Source organism: Rattus norvegicus, chromosome 16 (genome assembly GCF_021556685.1).
Source record: "Rattus norvegicus strain SHRSP/BbbUtx chromosome 16, alternate assembly SHRSP_T2T, whole genome shotgun sequence".
In the NCBI taxonomy this organism is placed as follows: domain Eukaryota; kingdom Metazoa; phylum Chordata; class Mammalia; order Rodentia; family Muridae; genus Rattus; species Rattus norvegicus.
Window position 1 is genome coordinate 47,216,754 of NC_141549.1, and position 19,205 is coordinate 47,235,958.

General features: G+C 34.5%; 1 protein-coding gene and 1 non-coding gene across 1 annotated transcript; one reads left to right on the forward strand and one right to left on the reverse strand.

Annotated features, from left to right (window-relative positions):
• Erich1 (glutamate-rich 1) overlaps positions 1-19,205 on the forward strand; it is a gene marked incomplete at its 5' end in the record, with an annotated part of 52,793,804 nt that overhangs the window by 16,346,194 nt on the left and 36,428,405 nt on the right.
• On the reverse strand, positions 12,786-12,887 carry LOC120097659 (U6 spliceosomal RNA). The gene has a single exon (XR_015640581.1). It is a non-coding gene; the product is annotated as a U6 spliceosomal RNA (small nuclear RNA).

Below are 19,205 nucleotides of genomic sequence, written 5' to 3' on the forward strand. Positions count from 1 at the left end.
ACCTTCATGAATAACTTAATAAAAATTGAGAAAAATTTTGGAACTCATAGGAAAATTAGATCATGAAAAGTGTTTGGTACTGTAAAGAAAATCATATGTTCTTTTGATTATAATTGTTAGAAAAATCCTCTTTTAGGAGATAGATGTAATAAAGTAAAGGTTTGAATGTTAGTATGTGTGAACTTTTAAGTCTTTCATCAAAAAATCCATGCAAGAAGAAGAAAAAATTTATATCATATTAAAGAAAAGCTAGTGGAACCAAGTATTAATTTTGAGTAATTTATTACAAATTTTAATATTGTTTATTAGCCATTATGATAAAAAGTTAAGAATCATTTTATTCAGTATGTATAATTCAAGACATCTATTGTAATAAAAGGTCTTTTTCTCAATGAAAAATAAATCAGTACATCTTTCATTTCAAGAAAAAAATCACATTAAGATCCAATTAAAAATTGGGTTTTAGAATATGCCCTAATCTTCTAAAAATACGATGTAATTAAAATTTAATCCAAGTTTTAGTATTTTAATTATCTACTTTATAATTATAAGATGAAGAAGCCTGGCTTTGAAGAAATTAATGTAGGTTTTGGAAAAGAAAACGTGAAGATAATATGTAGTCTCTCGATCACTCTATAATCATTTCCTTGGAAAAAGCAGTAGTCTATAGAATTATGTTTTTACATGAATAAAGGGAAGTCTTCATGGATATAAAGTTGCCAGTATGGATGTATCTTTTTCTCAATCTTTAGTAGTTCAAATTTATTAGAGAAAGTTAGATCACCGCCCTATATTTTTAAAGTATCATGAATAGTTGACCTTTGGTAAATGTATGTAATTGCTATAAGATGGGAGCTACAGTATTCAAGTATTCAAACAAAGTATGAGCAACTCTATAAGCTATTGTTGCTGATCTTGGTTATTCCTCCGTGGTAAGTTCCTATTGATGAAGAGACCTCACAGTTTGGATAAATACCTTGGAAAACATAAAATATTTGAACTGATTCTCATCTAAAAGCTTCTTTCCATACTGGCTAGCTTTCATAATTCTAGAATCGTTTCTGTGTGTGTGTGTGTGTGTGTGGAATTGCCGGAGTAATTAATATACTATCCAGCTGTGATGCTGAGAAGGAAGAGGAAATGCACACAGGGTCCCGGCCATAAAAAAAATACTTCTAGCAACTAATGACTGATAATAAAGGGAGAAATATTTCATCCCGTGGATGAGCCTCTAATTGGTTGTTCAATACAGGCTTCAGCCCTGAAACAATATATAACATAAGTTATCATTAAATATTGTTTCTATATTTAAATATCTATAATTATATAAAATGAGTACATTAATTTGAGAGGTAGGAAGGGATATGGGAGAGGTCAGAGACAGGGAACATGGGAGAGGTCAAGTTAGGTCCAGAAAAAAGAAACTAATATAATTATATTTTATTTAAAAATTGAAATAATTTAATATGTCAATAATGTCTTACTAGGAGAATTATTGTAACTTTCAGAGAGAATAACCATCTCTGAGATGAATACAAAAATTAGTCTTTCATATGTTTTGCTTCATTTGTACATTTACACATATTTTAGGTCTTATTTTATATATGGACTATTTAAATGTATAAAAGCAGAATAAAATTTACTTCCAAATATCAAAACAATGTGAGACAAAAAAATACAAAAAAGAAGTGTCTTGTCTATGAAAATTAAACTTGAATGTCAAATAACATTTCCCATTGTATTTTTAAATAAGAACCAAAGTAATCATTTTGCTAATCTTTTACATTTTGCTTTTGATTGGATGTTCAGAGCCATGCTGGGTGAAAAGAATGATAGTACAATTACTTATCTTTTCTTAAAATTATATTAAACTATTAAATGTTTAATTTTAATTCTATTTTTCACACCAAAAATATCCTTCTACCACTAAGTTGTTGGAAGTTAAGAAACATTGCTAGAACATGAGATATATTTCCTCTATTCATTGTTCTAGATTTACTGTACTAAAATTCAAGTTTAATTTCCTACAAAAGACCCTTGTTTTTTGTATTTTTTTGTTTCACATTGTTTTGATATTTGGGAGTAAATTTTATTCTGCCCTTATTAAAAGCCCTATTAGACCCTTTGGTTTGCTTTCATTGGCAATATTTTGTATACCCTTATACTACAGTTATCCATTAAAGTCTACAAGGATTTGTAGGTGAAACTGCATTTTTACTCCTTCTAAGGTCTTTAATATCTCAGCAATATTTTCTAATTATAAATTCTATAAGTGGTCATGTCCTGTTCTGTCATCTTTGTTTGGTTTATCTGTCTTGCTTTGTTGACACTTTTTTTGTAAATATTTTATCCTTGAAATTTTTGAATGTTGCCTTCTCAGTGTTTATATATGAAGGTTGTTAACATTATTCCTCTTTTTTTTTCATCTTTATTAACTTGAGTATTTCTTATTTACATTTCAATTGTTATTCCCATTCCTGGTTTCCAGGCCAACATCTCCCTAACCCCTCCCCCTCCTCATCTCTATGGGTGTTCCCCTCCCCATCCTCCCCACATTACCACCCTCCCTCCAAATGATTCTATATCATATTACAGAGATACTGGCTCATTCATGTTAATTGTTGCGGTATTCAAGCAACAATAGCCAAGATGTGGAAACAACCTAGATGAATAGACATCCAAATTAATTAATTAATTCTTGGTTAAATAATATTGTGATATTCGAAATATAATAGATGTATCTGAAAAAAATCCCTGTAAGCTTGTCCAAACACAGAAAGTCAAGTACATCATATTTTCTCATATTTCATAGAATTATCTTTTAATTTTTGATCTGTTGCATTCATTGTGAATACAAATCAAGGCTAGAGGATTTTCAAAATGCTATAAAAGGCGATGTGATTTCAAAGTAAAGGATATCTACTGTAGTAATACTATGGGTGAAAGAAGTATAATTAAACAGGTAGAAAGGTATGTGATGCAGAATGGGACCTAAGTAGTAGAGAACGTGTAGGAAAGGATATGTGATACAAATGGTATCCTGAAAAGCCATAGCGAAACCTAAAACTCTAGACTTTTACAAAAGTATTATGCATAGAGAGAGAAAAGATGGGTGGGGAGTCTAAATGTAGTTAAACTATAATCGATCAGAAAAATAACTCATCTATATACCATGTCATTACAAATAAAACCCTACAATCAGGGATGATTACCTAGGTATGAGCTATTGGCCAGAGTGTTCTAATAGATGCCCAAATGCTACAGGCCAGTGTCATTGCTCGCCATTACTTTCAATAACATAATGATAAAACCCTAAAGACCAAATTTTGAGTCTTAAAAACAAAACAAAACAAAAAGCAAGGAAATCCAGCTAGGATTGACATGGCAGCTTCTTTTTTACTTGCTAGACTTTATAATTCGGGGTCATAAATCTTATTCCTCTACTAAAATAATGACTAACTTGACAAGCTATGACCACTGGGGTAACAGTGGCATGAATGTTATATGAATGTTCAACACTGACTGGACTTAAGGCTCAATACATGATGGTACTCATATCTGGTACTATTATATGAGATAAGAAGTAGAGAACACATAGATCATAGGCTGCATAAATAAACTAATAATATTATGGCAAATGTATATAGTATTAAATCCATCTATAGTGACTTATTTCTGTTCCAAAAAGTATTAAAACTAACAGTCATCTATTCACAATTTTTAGTGTCCTCTTCAAGAGATGACTGTTACTACATTGATTCACAACTGGTTAACTTACTGAGAATAAGATATATAAAGTAGGCAGTAGTCAGCTCCAAAAGAGACATCTGTATCTTACTACCTCACACAAGGCTTAGAGTTCATCACATGGGTTGAGGAAGAAAGATTTCATAGGTGGTTACTAACTACAAGGAAACAGTGTTTTCTAGGTTAGGATGGCACAGCTACACTTATGAACACACAACCATAGTGACAGTATGCCCAAAACCTCCACAAGTTCAAGCTAGTCAAAATCTCAACATAATGTGTATTTATGAAGTCTGCACAGTCTTAATCCAAACTGAGAACCTATTTGCAACTGATAACTTATGAAAGAGTGATAGTCAGTTTTCTTAAATGATGTGACATCTGTTAGGTCAAAGAATCATTGTGATAGGTGATGGTTCTTCTTATTTCCAAAAGTATTTTGCCACACATTTTGGATTTGATGTGCTAAAAAGAAGAGAGAGAGAGAGAGAGAGAGAGAGAGAGAGAGAGAGAGAGAGAGAGAGAGGACACGGAATTGAGTAGATAGGGAAGTAGATAAAAAGAATTGGCAGATGGGATGAATATGATCCAGCAAATTCAATGAAATTTCCAAAGTATTAATAAAAATATTTAACAATATATAATAGCTGAGTCTTTTAAAATTGGTTATAATAAAGTAATGTTTTCTACAAACAGCAATTAGATTTGCATGTGCTGTATTATAAGAACACAATAAAGTGATTATGAGTCATATACGGTAATAAACATCCATTGCTTAAAGAACATGCTAGGTGTAATGTTACATGTATCAATGGCACATAAACCTTATCAAGTAGGTAACTTTATTATCATGTTAACTAGTAAGCATAATAATGTCAATTGCAGTTATTTACTGTACAGAATTTTATTTTATTCAAAACATTCAAAGTTAATCATGGAGCTGTGAGTGGTTGCTTTATTAAATTGTTTGAATACTTGGTTTTTTTCTTTTATTGGATATTTTTATTTACATATTAAATGTTATCCCCTTTCATTGTTTCCCCTGTAGAAACCTGTTATCACTTCCCTCCTCCCATGGCTTCTGTGGGTGTGCTCCCACACTCACCCACCCACGCTCTCCTTTGCCTTCCTGACCTGATATTCCACTACACTGGATCAAGCCTTGACAGGACCAAGGGCCACTCCTTCCATTGAGGCCCAACAAAGCCATCCTCTGCTACACATGTGGCAATTGTTTAATGTTATTATAAGTGTTCAAAAGTAGGAGCACAATTCAGAAAAAAGCTTTAAAGAAATTTAGGAATAGCAGTAATCGAATAACTATTTCTCCATCTATGGGCTATGTCTTCACTTTATTGACAATTTTCTCTGCTGTATAGAAGTCTACCTTTTGGTTGTTACTGTTCTATGTGATATTGTTCAACTACTTATTCTTAATTACTGTGTTTCTGGATTCTTCTTTACACATGTAATTTGAAGTGCACTGCTTGCATTCTCCATGTGACATATAATCTTCATTGTCAACTAGATGGTATCTACAATCAATTAAAAAAAGCTGAGTGAGCCTTTTTAATTTTTTTTTAGTTGTTTCAAGGGGTTGGCTTACAATAAATGTGGTAGCTCTTACTGGTGGCAGGATTTGTGAAATAATGTGGAAGAAGTAAACTTTACTTTCTGCTTTCTTCACTTCACTTTTGTTTGTAAGTCCATCTGTCCATTGCCATGGCATAACTGCATTTATATTAAACAGTTTATTTGAATATCCAGTCGGACTGAAGACAAGCAGATCTCTAGGTTAAAACTGCTAAAAACACTTTGTATTTCAGCCTTTCCAGTCACAGGATCACCCTCCTTCAAAAGCAATCAATTTAAAATAGTTTCTCAGTTAGGGATAAGACCATGACTCAAACATACATTCCTTTCATGATGATATCTTGCCTATCTTGAGTTTGTGCAGGTCTTGCAAGCAACATCACAATTTATTACAAACTAATTCTGATTATTCTCTTCATTTACAGAACTCTGACTTTAGCATCCTCAAATACATTTGGTATTTCATGTCTTAAGTTGAGGTCTTTATCCAATTTAGATTAAATTTTTATACAGTTTGAAAAATAAGGATCTCATTTTATTCTTATAGCTGTAGCTGTTCAGTTGACCATCACCATTCATTGACGATGCTCTATTTTGTGTCCTGTCAATGTCAGAACTGCTATAAGAGCACATGTTTAGCAAGAATCCTCATAGATCAATATGAATCCATAGATCAATATGTTTATTTACATGCCAGTATTTTGCTACTTTTATCATGGTATCTCTGTAGTATAACTTGAAAAAAGGAATGGTGATGCCTTCAGCAGGGCACATTATACATAACAAGCTATTGAATAATGAAGAAAATAATACCCAAGATATATGCACTAAACTCCTGTGTAGCTAATTCCTAATTCCATAAAAGGCTTATTAATGGTATTAAGAAGTGGATTAACACAAATTGAGAAAGAGTAGGTGATTTCTACGTCCATTTTCTCCAGATAGCTCATCTGAACAAAAATAATCAGCAACTCTGACTTAAATAACATCTCAACATCAAATTGACCTAATAATTTTCTATAGAATATTCCTTCTAAATGCCAAGAATGTACAATCCACACAGCAGCCTCTAGAAGTGTCTTTAAAAAGAGACCACATGGTGGGACACAAATCAAACTTCATTAAAGTGAAAATAAAAGAAATGGAAAGAATCCTAAGCATTTCATCAGATCATTAAAGTAAACAGTAAACAAAATTTTAATAAGTATATAAACTTATGGAGCTTAAACATTCCATTAGTGAATAATTAATGATTCAAAGAAGAAATCAAGAAATAAATAAATAAGTTAAACCTACAAGAAATAAATGAATGTGAAACAAAAACACAACAAAAGCATCTGGACACATTCAATCACTTATAAAAGGAAAGTTCACATCTCTAACAGCTTACATGAAAAATCAGAAAGAGCAGGTTGGAGAGATGGCTCAGTGGTTAAGAGCACTGAGTGCTCTTCCAGAGATCCTGAGTTCAATTCCCAGCAATCACATGGGAGCTCACAACCATTTGTAAGAGGACCATCTGATGTCCTCTTCTGGTGTGTCTGAAGATATTGACAGTGTACTAACATACATTAAACAAACAAACAAACAAATAAATCTTTTGAAAAAATTACAAAGAGCTCAAATAATCAAGTGAGTGATGAAATTCAAGAATTTGGCTTTATAAGAAAAAAAATCAAATCTAAACCCAATCTATGGCAAGAAACAATGAAATCAACAATGGAATGATTGATCAAACAGAAGCAAACAATAAAGAAACAACAAATCTAACTAATGTTTCTTTGAATATATAAACAAAATCTAGAGACCCAGCTTCCCAAACGAAAGTAAAAGATATCCCAAATTAACAGACTAATAGTTGCATAGAAAAACACCTTCACTGACAAAGAAGGAATTCAGAAAATTATGAAGCAATTTGTTAGAAAACTGTACTCCATTAACTTGTGAATGAATTTTTATTTTCAGCCAAACCACCAAAATTAAAATGAGAAGAAATTAAGAATCTAACTAGACCCATAATAAATGAGGATATTGAAACACTAATGAAAACTCTTCCATGTAAGAGATTTCCAGTGCCAGATGAATTAGCAGCAGAATGGTACATTCAAGTAAATCTATTCCAAAAAGTAAAAACACAAAACTCCCTCAGAACATACTTCTGGGAAGTCATTGTCACTGTACTACCAAAATCAGGTAAAGACACAATAAAAAAGTGCAAAGTTGGATTTCACGGTTCAATGCAGATTTTAAAACCCAATATAATACTTTCAAATTGAATAAAACACATCAAAATCAGCCAACATGATCAAGTTGGAGTTACTCCAGGCAGGCAGGTTTGGTTTGGCACACTCAAGCTGATAAGGATAATAAACCATAGAAATAGACTTAAGACACAAATCACACAATTTAGGAAAAATCCTTTGGCAACAACCAATGTACTTTCATGGTAAAGGTCTTAGACTATGATGGGAACATACCTCAGTAAAATAATATCTTTAAAAAAACTAAGACATTAGGGATGAGAATGCTCACAAGAGGCATGGGAAATTGCCTTTCACATGGTAATGCTTGGTCAGTTTAGTCCAATTGACTCTCAAAATAACTAGACTATATATATATATATATTTATTGTATTTGGCTACTTCTCATGGGTTGAAGGTAAGCCACAAGTGCTGAAAAACCCACACATGTAAGGCAAAAGACTCAGATTATTTCAACTGGATCTGAGCCAAAAGGCTTCTTTTGGTTTAACTTCTATAGTACCACACAATACTATGAACACTACCAAGGGAAAGGTGCAATTAATAATCTTTCTAAGATGTCATGAACCACATTCTTCAGAATGACAAGATATCCATAGAGGTGCAGTAAGTGGTACATACATGTTGGTACTACCCATAAGATATCATATTTGACCTGAGGCTCACAGGGCATGCATGATGCTCAAGAAACATAGCTGTCTTTCTGGGGTTATTGAGTTTACGAATCACAGAAGAGAATCTATTACTATTACTTTGTTAGAACCATATAATTTCTCACTAAATTCTAAATATTTTTCTCTTACACACAAATGAGTGTTGTACCATCCTTCATCAAAGAAAGTTCAGTTTACAGAAAATGGAGACCATCATAAATATCCACAGCTAAAGAAAACACAGATATCTGTGTATCATGGTGCTGATCCTAGCTCCAAATAATACATCTACACCATATCTTCTGAAATTATGATCCGGGAAAAAGTAGATTACGGGAAGCCAAATAATGATATAAATAAGAATGTCTAAGGTGATGCACTTTCTCATTAAATGTCTGCAAAAATAAGATCTGGAAGATGTTATTAACAATGGACATGGTAATGTGGAAAGGGAAAAGGTGAAAGGATCAAACCTCTGATCAAGAAACCACAGACAACTGATGTCTGTTAGATAGAGAAAGTTGGCTTGTTATAAGAGAAGTTCGTAATTTTTTGTCCACAGAAAGTGGTCAGCTCTTCCATACCAGATCTTTATGTATGTGTTCATGTTGTATCTGTGTCTATGCATGAATGCAGCAATAATAATCAGAGATAGTGGACCTATTAATTTGAGCCTGAGTGGGTACATGAAAGAAGTTAGAATGGGGGGCTTTGAAGGGGACAAAGGGAGTAAAGAGTAGGGGAAATGATATTAGATTTTAATTAAATATATAAATTATAAAAATCACAGTGAAATGGATGGAGATGGGAGCATTCATCATTAGTTAGGTAACATTGACTCAGAAAGACAAATCTTTGAATATGACTTTTTACGTTGGAATACCTGTAGAAAATAATAACCAGTGGCCATGGAACTAGATTTCTATGGAAGGAGATAGAATTCAGGTGATATGAAGGAGTAAAGATAATAGTGGAACTAAAGGGGAAAGTTTAAATGGTGTAGATGAAAGAATACCAGAGAGAGGGAAACAAGGAAGAGGTAACTAACACTAAAGATCTATCAGTGATATATATGGAAACCTATTACTGTATATATCATAATATACATAAGTTTACATTTATAAAGAGCTTATTAAACTGACAATACCTCACTTAGATACCTTTGGGAATCAAATACAATGATACAGATATATCATTTACTTCTTTCTTTTCTTTTCCTTTTTCCTTTTTAGTTTTTAAAAAGATTTATTTATTTATTTAATGTACATGAGTGCTGTGACTGTCTTTTTAAATTTTATTGGATATATTTTTATTTATATTTCAAATGTTCTTCCGTTTCCTGGTTTCCTGTCCATAAGTCCCCTATCCCCTCCCCCTTCCTGTCTTCTATAAGGGTGTTCACCTTTCCATTCACCCCCCTTCCTGCCCTTCCAGCATTCCCCTACACTAAGTCATTGACTTGTTAGATATAGAGGTCCCTTATACTCTCACCAAAGAATAAAACCTAGTACCATTCATAACTCGATGGTAAGACCATGTTCTTGGAGATACCATATAGTTGAAACATAGAATATTGATAAATTCAACTGGGATTAACCCAAATATTTCATACCTATTGGCTAGCTTTCATATAACTTGAGATTTTATGAGTACTTTGGGGGCAGAAAAGTAATGGTCAGTCTCACCAAGATGTGACCCCAGCATGCAAAAAATAACTACCATCTTGGCAAGATAGATTTTTGACACAACATTAGCATGGATGTTTCAGGTATAACTATCTGTTTTCTGATTGAATATAAGGCTTGCTCCACAAGATGGAATCTAGAACTGATACTGTTACTGGGAGGAAACAGTACCGGTGGATGGCTAGATCATAGGCCCTAAGAGAGAACCCCGTATACTTTAGGTTTTTTTTTTTAGTTTGTTTTCTGTTAAATCCCCATAATACTATACTATCACATTGTCCAGTTTCATGTTTATCAGAAAAGAGAGAATTCAATTCAGAAAAGTTCTTTCATAATATCTAGCTTTAGCGCATATTTATAATTAGTTAATGACAGAGGAGGGTACAGAGCACTGTGAGTGTTTTTACTCTTTGGTTGGTTATCCTAGGTTGTATAGGAAAGCTGGATGCGCAAGCAAGACTGGGCAAGCCTGTAAGCAAACCCTATATATCACCTGCATCAGGTCTGCATCCAGATTCTTACCCTGTAAGAGTTCTTCTCCTGACATTCTCGGTGATGGACTACTGATGGAGTAGTCTAAACCAAATAAACCTTTTCCTCTTTAACATTCTCTTGGTGAAACCATTTTTCAATGTCAATATTAACCCTAACTGGAAAGGAAATAGGTGCCAGAATAGTGGATATTCCTGTAATGGGCATGAACATTATGTTTTGTGGAGGAGTGTGTGACTTTGGGCAAGAAATGTTGTATTTAAAGATTGGCAAGCTTTTCTGTGATAGCTTGGAAGAGAAGAATGCTTAACACCCTTATAGAAGAAGGGGGAAGGGATGAGGGAGGGGATTTATGGACAGGAAACCAGGAAGGGGATAACATTTGAAATGTAAATAACAATATATCCAGTAAAAAAAATCAGATAGGTTTTAAACACAGGAAAAAAATGTTCAGAGTGGTGCAGACTGTTGGGATTCAGAAATTTCTACACAAACCATAAGAACACCGATATCAGCTAGGCAAGAATAGTTTTACTGAGCATTCACCCCAAGACTGATGCATCAGCTTCACAAAAGACACAGGAGCCAAGCTGTGATGTGTGTCTATTCTCGGGGTAGGGAAAAACAGATCAGAAGTTTGGAAGGTAAGGGATGAGGCACTTTGGCTAACTAGACAAAGGATTATCAGTGGACTTTTAAGCTCACTGTTCCTGAGTAAGGTAAGAAGGTTGGAGAGCAGTGGTTTTCCAGAGCACTGAGATATAGAGAATGAGTATTTCAACCATAGCATTATGACCTTTAGGGGAAGTTTTCTGTGTCTGCTATGGATAATTACTTCTGGGAAGCAGAGTCTGAGAACCTGAACTTAATTAACCTTATGAGTAAAATACAAACTAAAGACAAAATGGCTATAGTTGTGTTAAAAAGAGCAGATCTCAAGCAGGCAGTGGAGGCCTTCCTTGTGAAGTTTCAGAGGGAAGTCAATAGTCCCTTATAGAGTGTATGATGGCTATTTTAAGTGAAGAATCTTGTTCTGGTTCACCTGTGACTATAGACTCAGCTGCGATTAACAAAATACCAGAATCCCTGAAGAAAAACATTTGCTTTAGTGGGAAATTTGATGCTAGTTAGCTGGGGGTGTGATATCAGCAATGATGAAGAAGAGAACAGCATATATTCTATTTGTCTTTCCTAAGGAGATCTATTTATGCCCTTTAGGAACAGGAGAATCAAGTGTGAACGTGGAGGGGAAAGAGGATTGAGGGAGGGAGAGCTAAAGTAAGGGTAATTTGAAATCAAGGAAACATGATACTGTAGGAACTTCCTAAAATTTATAAAAATATTAAATTGTCCACAGGAAATTGCCAAATAATTGAGGCAACAGAGTAAAACTTCAAACATCAGGATTGGGTTATATATAATTGAATCATTGGTCAAAGGGTTTCCACGGGAATCTACAAACAACCCTGGCTGTTGCCAATATAATTACTTACATTCTACAAATTGGAATCACCTATTGGTGAGGACTACACCTTCACAATACCTGTTACCCTTATGTTCTTGCATCTTTGGTACAGGAACATACTGTGCTGTATCAAAAGAAAAAACACTAACCCAACGACTAGCTATTTAATCTATAATGGTGTCCAGTCTGCAAGATATGCTAGGGCAGTAACGGTACAAAGCTCATGGGAATAGTGTGACAAACACTGGTTTTTTTAAGAACTACTCCACAATATGAAACACATACTTGGCACTACTTAGGTGACCAAGAACCAGAGAATGGATAGCATAGAGACCTAGGGTAAAGACACAACTGGTGTCCAAAAACATGCATTGTGATAAAACGACTTCTAATGGTATGCTGTTATATGCATAAACCAGTGCCCTGTTCAACAAGCACCAGAGAAACACCCCCCTGAAGCAGGTGGGAACAAATATAGATACCAACAGCCAGACATTATACAGAGAAATAAAGATACCTTAGATCAACCATCCTAAATGAATGCCTTTGCCAAACCCCTTCCCTCAAAGCTTTGAGGAGGAAGAAGGAGTGTAAGAGGCAGAGCAGCTGGAGGACACCAAAAAAGCAAGGTCCTTTAAATCATACAGCAAAGCTCCTATGGATTCATGAGACTGAAGCAGCCCACATAGTGCCTATTTGGGCTTATAGCAGTTCCTCTGCATATGTATTATGCTTCCAATTTAGTGCTTTAATGAGATTCCTGTGTATTGTAAATAGTGAGTCTTTGATGCCTTCTCTTGAACTCTTTTCCTTCTGTTAATTTGTCTTTTCCAACTTAAATGTGTTAGGTTTTTTTTTGTTTTGTTTTATTTTGTTTTGTTTTGTTTTATTTTTTATGGAACGCTTCATGAATTTGCATGTCATCCTTGTGCAGGGGCTGTGCTAATCTCTGTATTCTTCCAATTGTTTAGTAGATGCGCTGCTGAAGCGAGTAAGTTAGTTTTATTTTATTTTGTTATATTTTATTGTTATCTTTTTGACAATAGTTCTTCTCTAGGAAAAGGAGTGGATCTGGATAGGAGGGAAGAAGTAGAGGAATAGTAGTAGAGGAAGTAAATGCCATAATCAGTATGTATTATGTGAGAAAATAATCGATTTCTATTTAAAGGAAGTAAACAGAACAAAGAAAATAAAGACCACTGTACCTCATTTTTAGGAGGTGTGCATGGATGCAGTATTTGAAAATGGAACATTCAGGAACTGCTAGTCAGGCGACTTTGTCACCATGTGCACTAAAGTGCCAGATTTTCAGCAGTCAAGGACCTCCATACCCAAGTGAATATGATGGGGCTTCAAGATGTGAACTGATACCATTCATTCTGGTTGTTTGAACAGTAGTGTTTTATAGGAAAAGAAAATAGATCAATCTTGTATTTTTTGAGCACATAAAGGCTTCTTTTTGTAATGAAGTAGAAAAGCTCTCCTCAAAAAGGAAAGAAAGAAAGAAAGAAAAAAGGAAAGAAAGAAAGGAAGAAAGAAAGAAAGAGAGAGAGAGAGAAAGAAAGAAAGAAAGAAAGAAAGAAAGAAAGAAAAATATCAGTTACATAAAAAATTTCTAGGAAATGGAAATGTTCCTCAGAGTCAACATATGCGTGCTGTGTTCAGAGGTGGTCAAGGTTTTACTTTTTTCTGACCTCTAAACTTGTTCATTTGTAAGAGTCTTCCAGGTGTTGTTGGAAAGTCATAATGGAGTCATGCAGAGCAACTGAGAGGCTTGGCACTGTAAGAGACCACTGAAGAAAGTGCTTCCACAATGGCAGTGGAAGCCAAGCACTGACAAGACCATATAGAAATTTGAGTATTTGAACTGTGAAGAAGACCCAGAAGAGGATATTGGTGACAGTGCTTCAGTAGGCCCCAGCATTTTGGAGATACCAAGTACCATGGGAAAAGCATCAAAAAGAGCAGAGGATTTGGAGTAGAGCTGGTCTGAGTCTAGAAAGTCAACAGTATGTGTTGCAGAGGGCAGAGCTGAGGAAGATCCAGGCTCTTGATGCAGACAGAAAACCCTTCAGATATTGCACATTCGGTGAATTACACTCTTTACGTCTGACTTTACTTTTAATGATTGTGACTGTGCCCTGGTTCTTCCTTTTTGAAGTAGCAAGGTATTTTACTTAATTTTGATTTCATAGAAGCTTGCAGTTCAGCGACTTTCAATTTTAAAAGAGTCTTTGATTTTTTTAAGAGACTGAATAATTAAAAATTTAAATTGGTCAGATTGTGGGACTTTTCTAAAATGTTTTGTTATGATGTAGATATTAATGTATAAACTTGAGTATGAACAACAAGAAAGGAAAGGTTGTAGCTTTATAGTGATACTTTATGTGTCAAATTGATGAAATGTCAATTCTGTCTTGTAGTTTTATGTCAACTTGAAACAAACAAAAGTCATGAGGGGAGGGAACTTCAATTAAGAAAAGGTCTTCAGAAGATCAGGCTGTAAGCAGGCAAGGAAGGCAGGTTATACATTAATGACTGATAAAGGAGGGTCTGGTCCACAGTTGGTGGTCTCATCCCTTCACTGGTGATCCTGTAAGAGAGCAGGTTGAACCCATGACACTTGCACTGGCTATTCCTCTGCTCCTAAAATCAGAATAATAATTGTAGACCATTGAACCCTAACTAGCATTGACTTGGCTCCTTTTGGAAGTGAATGATAATTAAGTTAAAGTCCAGCAATTTGTTAGTTTGGGGAATAAGAGACTGGAGAAAAAGCTCAGTTCTAAATGGCACAATTATTTCACATCTCTTGCCGTTGTTCAAAATCCATTATGGAAGAAGAGGAGAAAACCTTGTGGAAACAAGAGGAGGTGGATATGGTAGGGATACAGTATTTGCCTAATGTGGCAGGGCTGTTGCACCCATGATGGCAATGACTCCTACTCTATGCACTAAATCTACACAAATTCATACCACAGAATTTTCCTGCATAAATCTTGAGAGGGAATGAGACAAACCAGGCTTAGCTGAGTAGCTATTGACAATTGCTTACTGCTGGAGGAAATGAAATGTTGCTTCCGTTATTGATGCAAGCCTGATATGCTATCCTTGTTCCCATAGAGCAGTGTTTCTCAACCTGTGGGTTGGGTCAAGACCTTTCTCTGGGTAGTATATCAGATATCCTTCATCTCAGATATTACTATTCATAGCAATAGTAAAACTACAGGAATAAGCAATAAATGAAATAATTTTATGGTTGGGGATCGCCATGACAAGAGAAATTGCATTAAATGGTTGCAGCATTAGGAATGTTGGAATTAACTGCCCTAGGCAATCCTATACTCACACACTTACAGGCAGCACGGAGTCAACGAGGTGGGTCTAAATAAAAAGCTCATGAGGTTGGAAAGGAAAAGTAGCAGTGGTAACAAAGTGTAAGGGAAAAATTGGAAGGGATGGGCAAGATGGATTTAATCATATAATCAATATATGATGTATGAAGTGAGAGGCTCCTGGTACCCAACAGGGATGACTTAAGCGAAATGTGTATTGAAGGGATGATAGAACATGTAGAGACTACCTCTAATATATATATATATATATATATATATATATATATTATATATATATATATATATATATATATATATATATGCATGGCCCCCAGTCGAAGGATGGGTCAACCATCCATCTCAAAGTTTTTAACCCAGAAATATTTCTGTCCAAAGCAAGAATAGGGACAAAAATGCAGCAGAGACTGAAGGAAGAGCCATCCAGGGACTGCCCCACCTGGGGATTCATCATGTCTGCAGACACCAAACCGAACACTGTTGTTGTTCTCAGAGGTACTTGCTGACAGGAACCTGGGGTGGCTATTCTTTAGAGGTTAGATCAGCAACTGCCCAATGCACATATGGATGCTTGGAGCTAACCGTCAGACTGAGCTCAGGAACCTTGGTTGGGGAGCTGTTGGAAGGACTGGAAGAGCAGAAGCGGATTACAATCCCATTGGAAGAACAACATAGGCTAGCCTGACCACCCAGTGCTCCTAGGAACTAGACCACCAACCCAGGAGTATACAAGGAGGGACCCATGACTCCAGATACATATGCAGAGAGGATGGCCTTGTCTGGTCTGACATCAGTGGGAGGGAAGGCCTTTGGTCCTGTGCAGGTTTGATGCCCCAACATAGAAGGATGCTGGAACAGTCGGGCAGAAGAGGGAGGTTGGGTGGGGGAGCACCCTCATAGAGTCCAAAGGGAGGGGAAGAGGGTGGATGTGGGAATGGGGCACTTGTGGAGGGGTAACCCGGAAGTGGACTATCATTTGAGATGTCAAGGAATGGAATGACTCATTAAAAATCCTACCTAACAATAAAAATATTTAAGGAATCAAATAAATAATTGGTATGTTTTCTTAATGTTTGAGATCTAATCTTGATATTCATTTGTTTGATTTGCCTTCAGGCAGATAAAACTTCAATCCAAATCAGGTTTAATATATACTTGTAATGCTTATTAATGTAACACAATAAAAATCTCTTTTCAGAACTTATAATGATATTAAAGATAAAAGTTATGACTGAAGGCAGATCTTTAAAAATTGGTTTATGACATGTAATGGATTTTCTAAGTTCATAGCCATAGAAAAAAGAAAGGCATAATGATTCTAAATCGTGACAACCTAAATTTCCTATTAGAGATGGCTTTTATATGATATTCTATGATTGCACGAAGACCACTGGTTCCACAAAGGCTGCTACTTTATAGTAACAATTACACCTATTTAAATCAAAGGGAATTTTATAATGTAGCAAAGGGATTGGATTGAGCCCTGAGTAATTAATTAAAATGACAAATGCGTGTAAATGATGAACACAGACCATCATAATTAGACGCTCACCAGGTGTGGTAAATAGGCTGCTTTCTACTTTCAAAATTGCTTATAACTGAATGGCAATATGATTTTCCAGTGCTCATTTGAAATCCTGATTCTCTGCAGAGAAGGAGTCATCTGGTTACAGTTCCTCTTACAAGAGTGAATATTCATGTGAAGATACACAGAGATAATAAAATAAATGACTGTAGGGGTTATAAATAATTATTATTCACTGCTGGAGGTAAGGAATTGAATGACATCGTTTGCTTATAGTTGAGAAAAAAATTGCAAGTCACATTTTGTTTATAGAATAAGGTTTTCTGAAATGTATTTGTACCTTTAAATTTTGATATTTTTTATATTTTTAGTTTGAATCCCTTATGTTTAAAATCCCGTGTTTATTTGAAATATGATTGGTAATTTTTACAAAACAGGAGTCAGAGTTATTATAAATTATGACTGCGCCTACTGTGAACTCATCATTAAAAAGTCCAAGTTTACTAGACGATTGAATTTAGAGGACTAGCTTGAGGTAACAAATAAAACTTCTAATTTTAGGTTTTGTCCATTAAAGAGACAACTGTTTTAACATACTTTTTTATGTTAAAATATTTTTTGAATATTGATAGTCTTAGATATTAAATAAGTCAATAGCATAAATGACTTTGCTATTGATATTAAAATACAAATGAAGATAAAGTCTCTGAAGACATTACATGCTAACCATTCTTCCTAGGAAGTAGTGAAGTGTCCTCCTGGTTACTGCCTATAGCCCTGCAGATTGACAAATGAGCTCTTATTACGATATCCATTGGTAAATTAAAATAATGCATAAAGCTATTCTGTAGGAGGTTTCATGGCTTCCTGCCCTTAAGTAGCTTTAGATATGCCTGTAAATCTAGCTGCATAAGAGATATATTTAGGAGAATCACAAGTTCACAGCATGCCTGGCCTTGAGTGTAATACAAAGTCCATGCTGGGCAAATTAGTAAAAACTTGTCTTACGATAAAAAATAAAAAGAGAGCTAATGATCTAGCTCGGAGGTTCAGAGGTTGCACAACAGTGTAAGGTAATAGGTTCAGTCTTCCCTATCCCTCCAAAAACCAGTAAATCTACTCCTTTAAAAAAATACTTGTTTGGGTTTACAGGGCCAATAATCAGAACTAGATCAGAACAGCCAAGATTCAAAGCTATTCGTAGTCCTATATCTTGTGCTATTATCCAAGTATGCCATTCTTTAGATGGCTTCATTTATTTGCCCATTTTTCCAAGCCTCCGGCTTAAGGACACCAGGTTCCTATGTATAAAATCTGCTTATGCCAGTCAAAAACATAACTAGATACAAGACTCTTATTGAATGTTGCCAAGGTGACTAATTTCTTTCTGTCTGTGTCTGACCTTCACAAAAGCTGGTAAATTTCAGTAATAATATCTTTTGGAATTGTGCCTTTCATGTACAAAAAACTGGTATATTTGACTAATGAGAAAATATTTCTTTTTATTTTGTAAAAATATTCTATCTATAGTTTGAATAAAGCAACAGTTTGCTTATTTGGAACACATTGGTTAGTTTATCTGGGCCACCCATTAACTGCACAAAAACTGGTAAAAATCAACGAGACCAAAAGATGCCAGTATTTAATTTATTTTTTGTTATTGTTGGTAAAGCAATGTTAATATCTAGGGAAAAAGCTTGGAAAAAGCTTCCATTTGTCTCATATTAACTAGTCTGGAGTGCTTATACAAGTTGAAATTTGTGATAAATTGGCTATTAATGAGGGCAGCCTTTTTCCCCATATGTGGTTGGAGGTCAACGAACATAGGATTTGTTACTCAGATACAAATGCTAAATTCTATGTTAGTAGCATGAATAAGAATCATGTTTAGAAAAAGTCCTGTGTGTCTTTTATTTGGTTTTCATAATTAGACAATATTTTACTATATTTTGTTGTTAAGTTTGATATTAAGAGAAAACAAATTACTGCAAATAAAACCACATGGGTTTGATTTTCACTGATCTCTGTACAAATCACTATGGTAAAATTATGAAAACAAATATCTCATTAGTATGTGATTTCTCAAGACCACAGTTATATCCTGTCTATGAAAGTATATTTCTTTTAAGTCTCATTTAATTTTTTGGGAAATTACTTGGTGCACATTTAATGAAATCGCATACGAAGAAAATACATTTTGTTGAATTTACTATTAATTCTGGCTGCTACCTAGATTAATACATGGGAGTTTTATTTACTACAACAAATAAGTGCTGTGTAATATAACCATTAATGTTCAAAATCCAATCTAATTTATTCCAGGAGTAAATTTTTAATTTTAACAGAACTACTACAATAGCACAAAAAGAAAAAAAATGTATTTTGAGTTTCTCTTATTTTCAAAAAAGTTTTATTTTTCTAGTTTTCAATG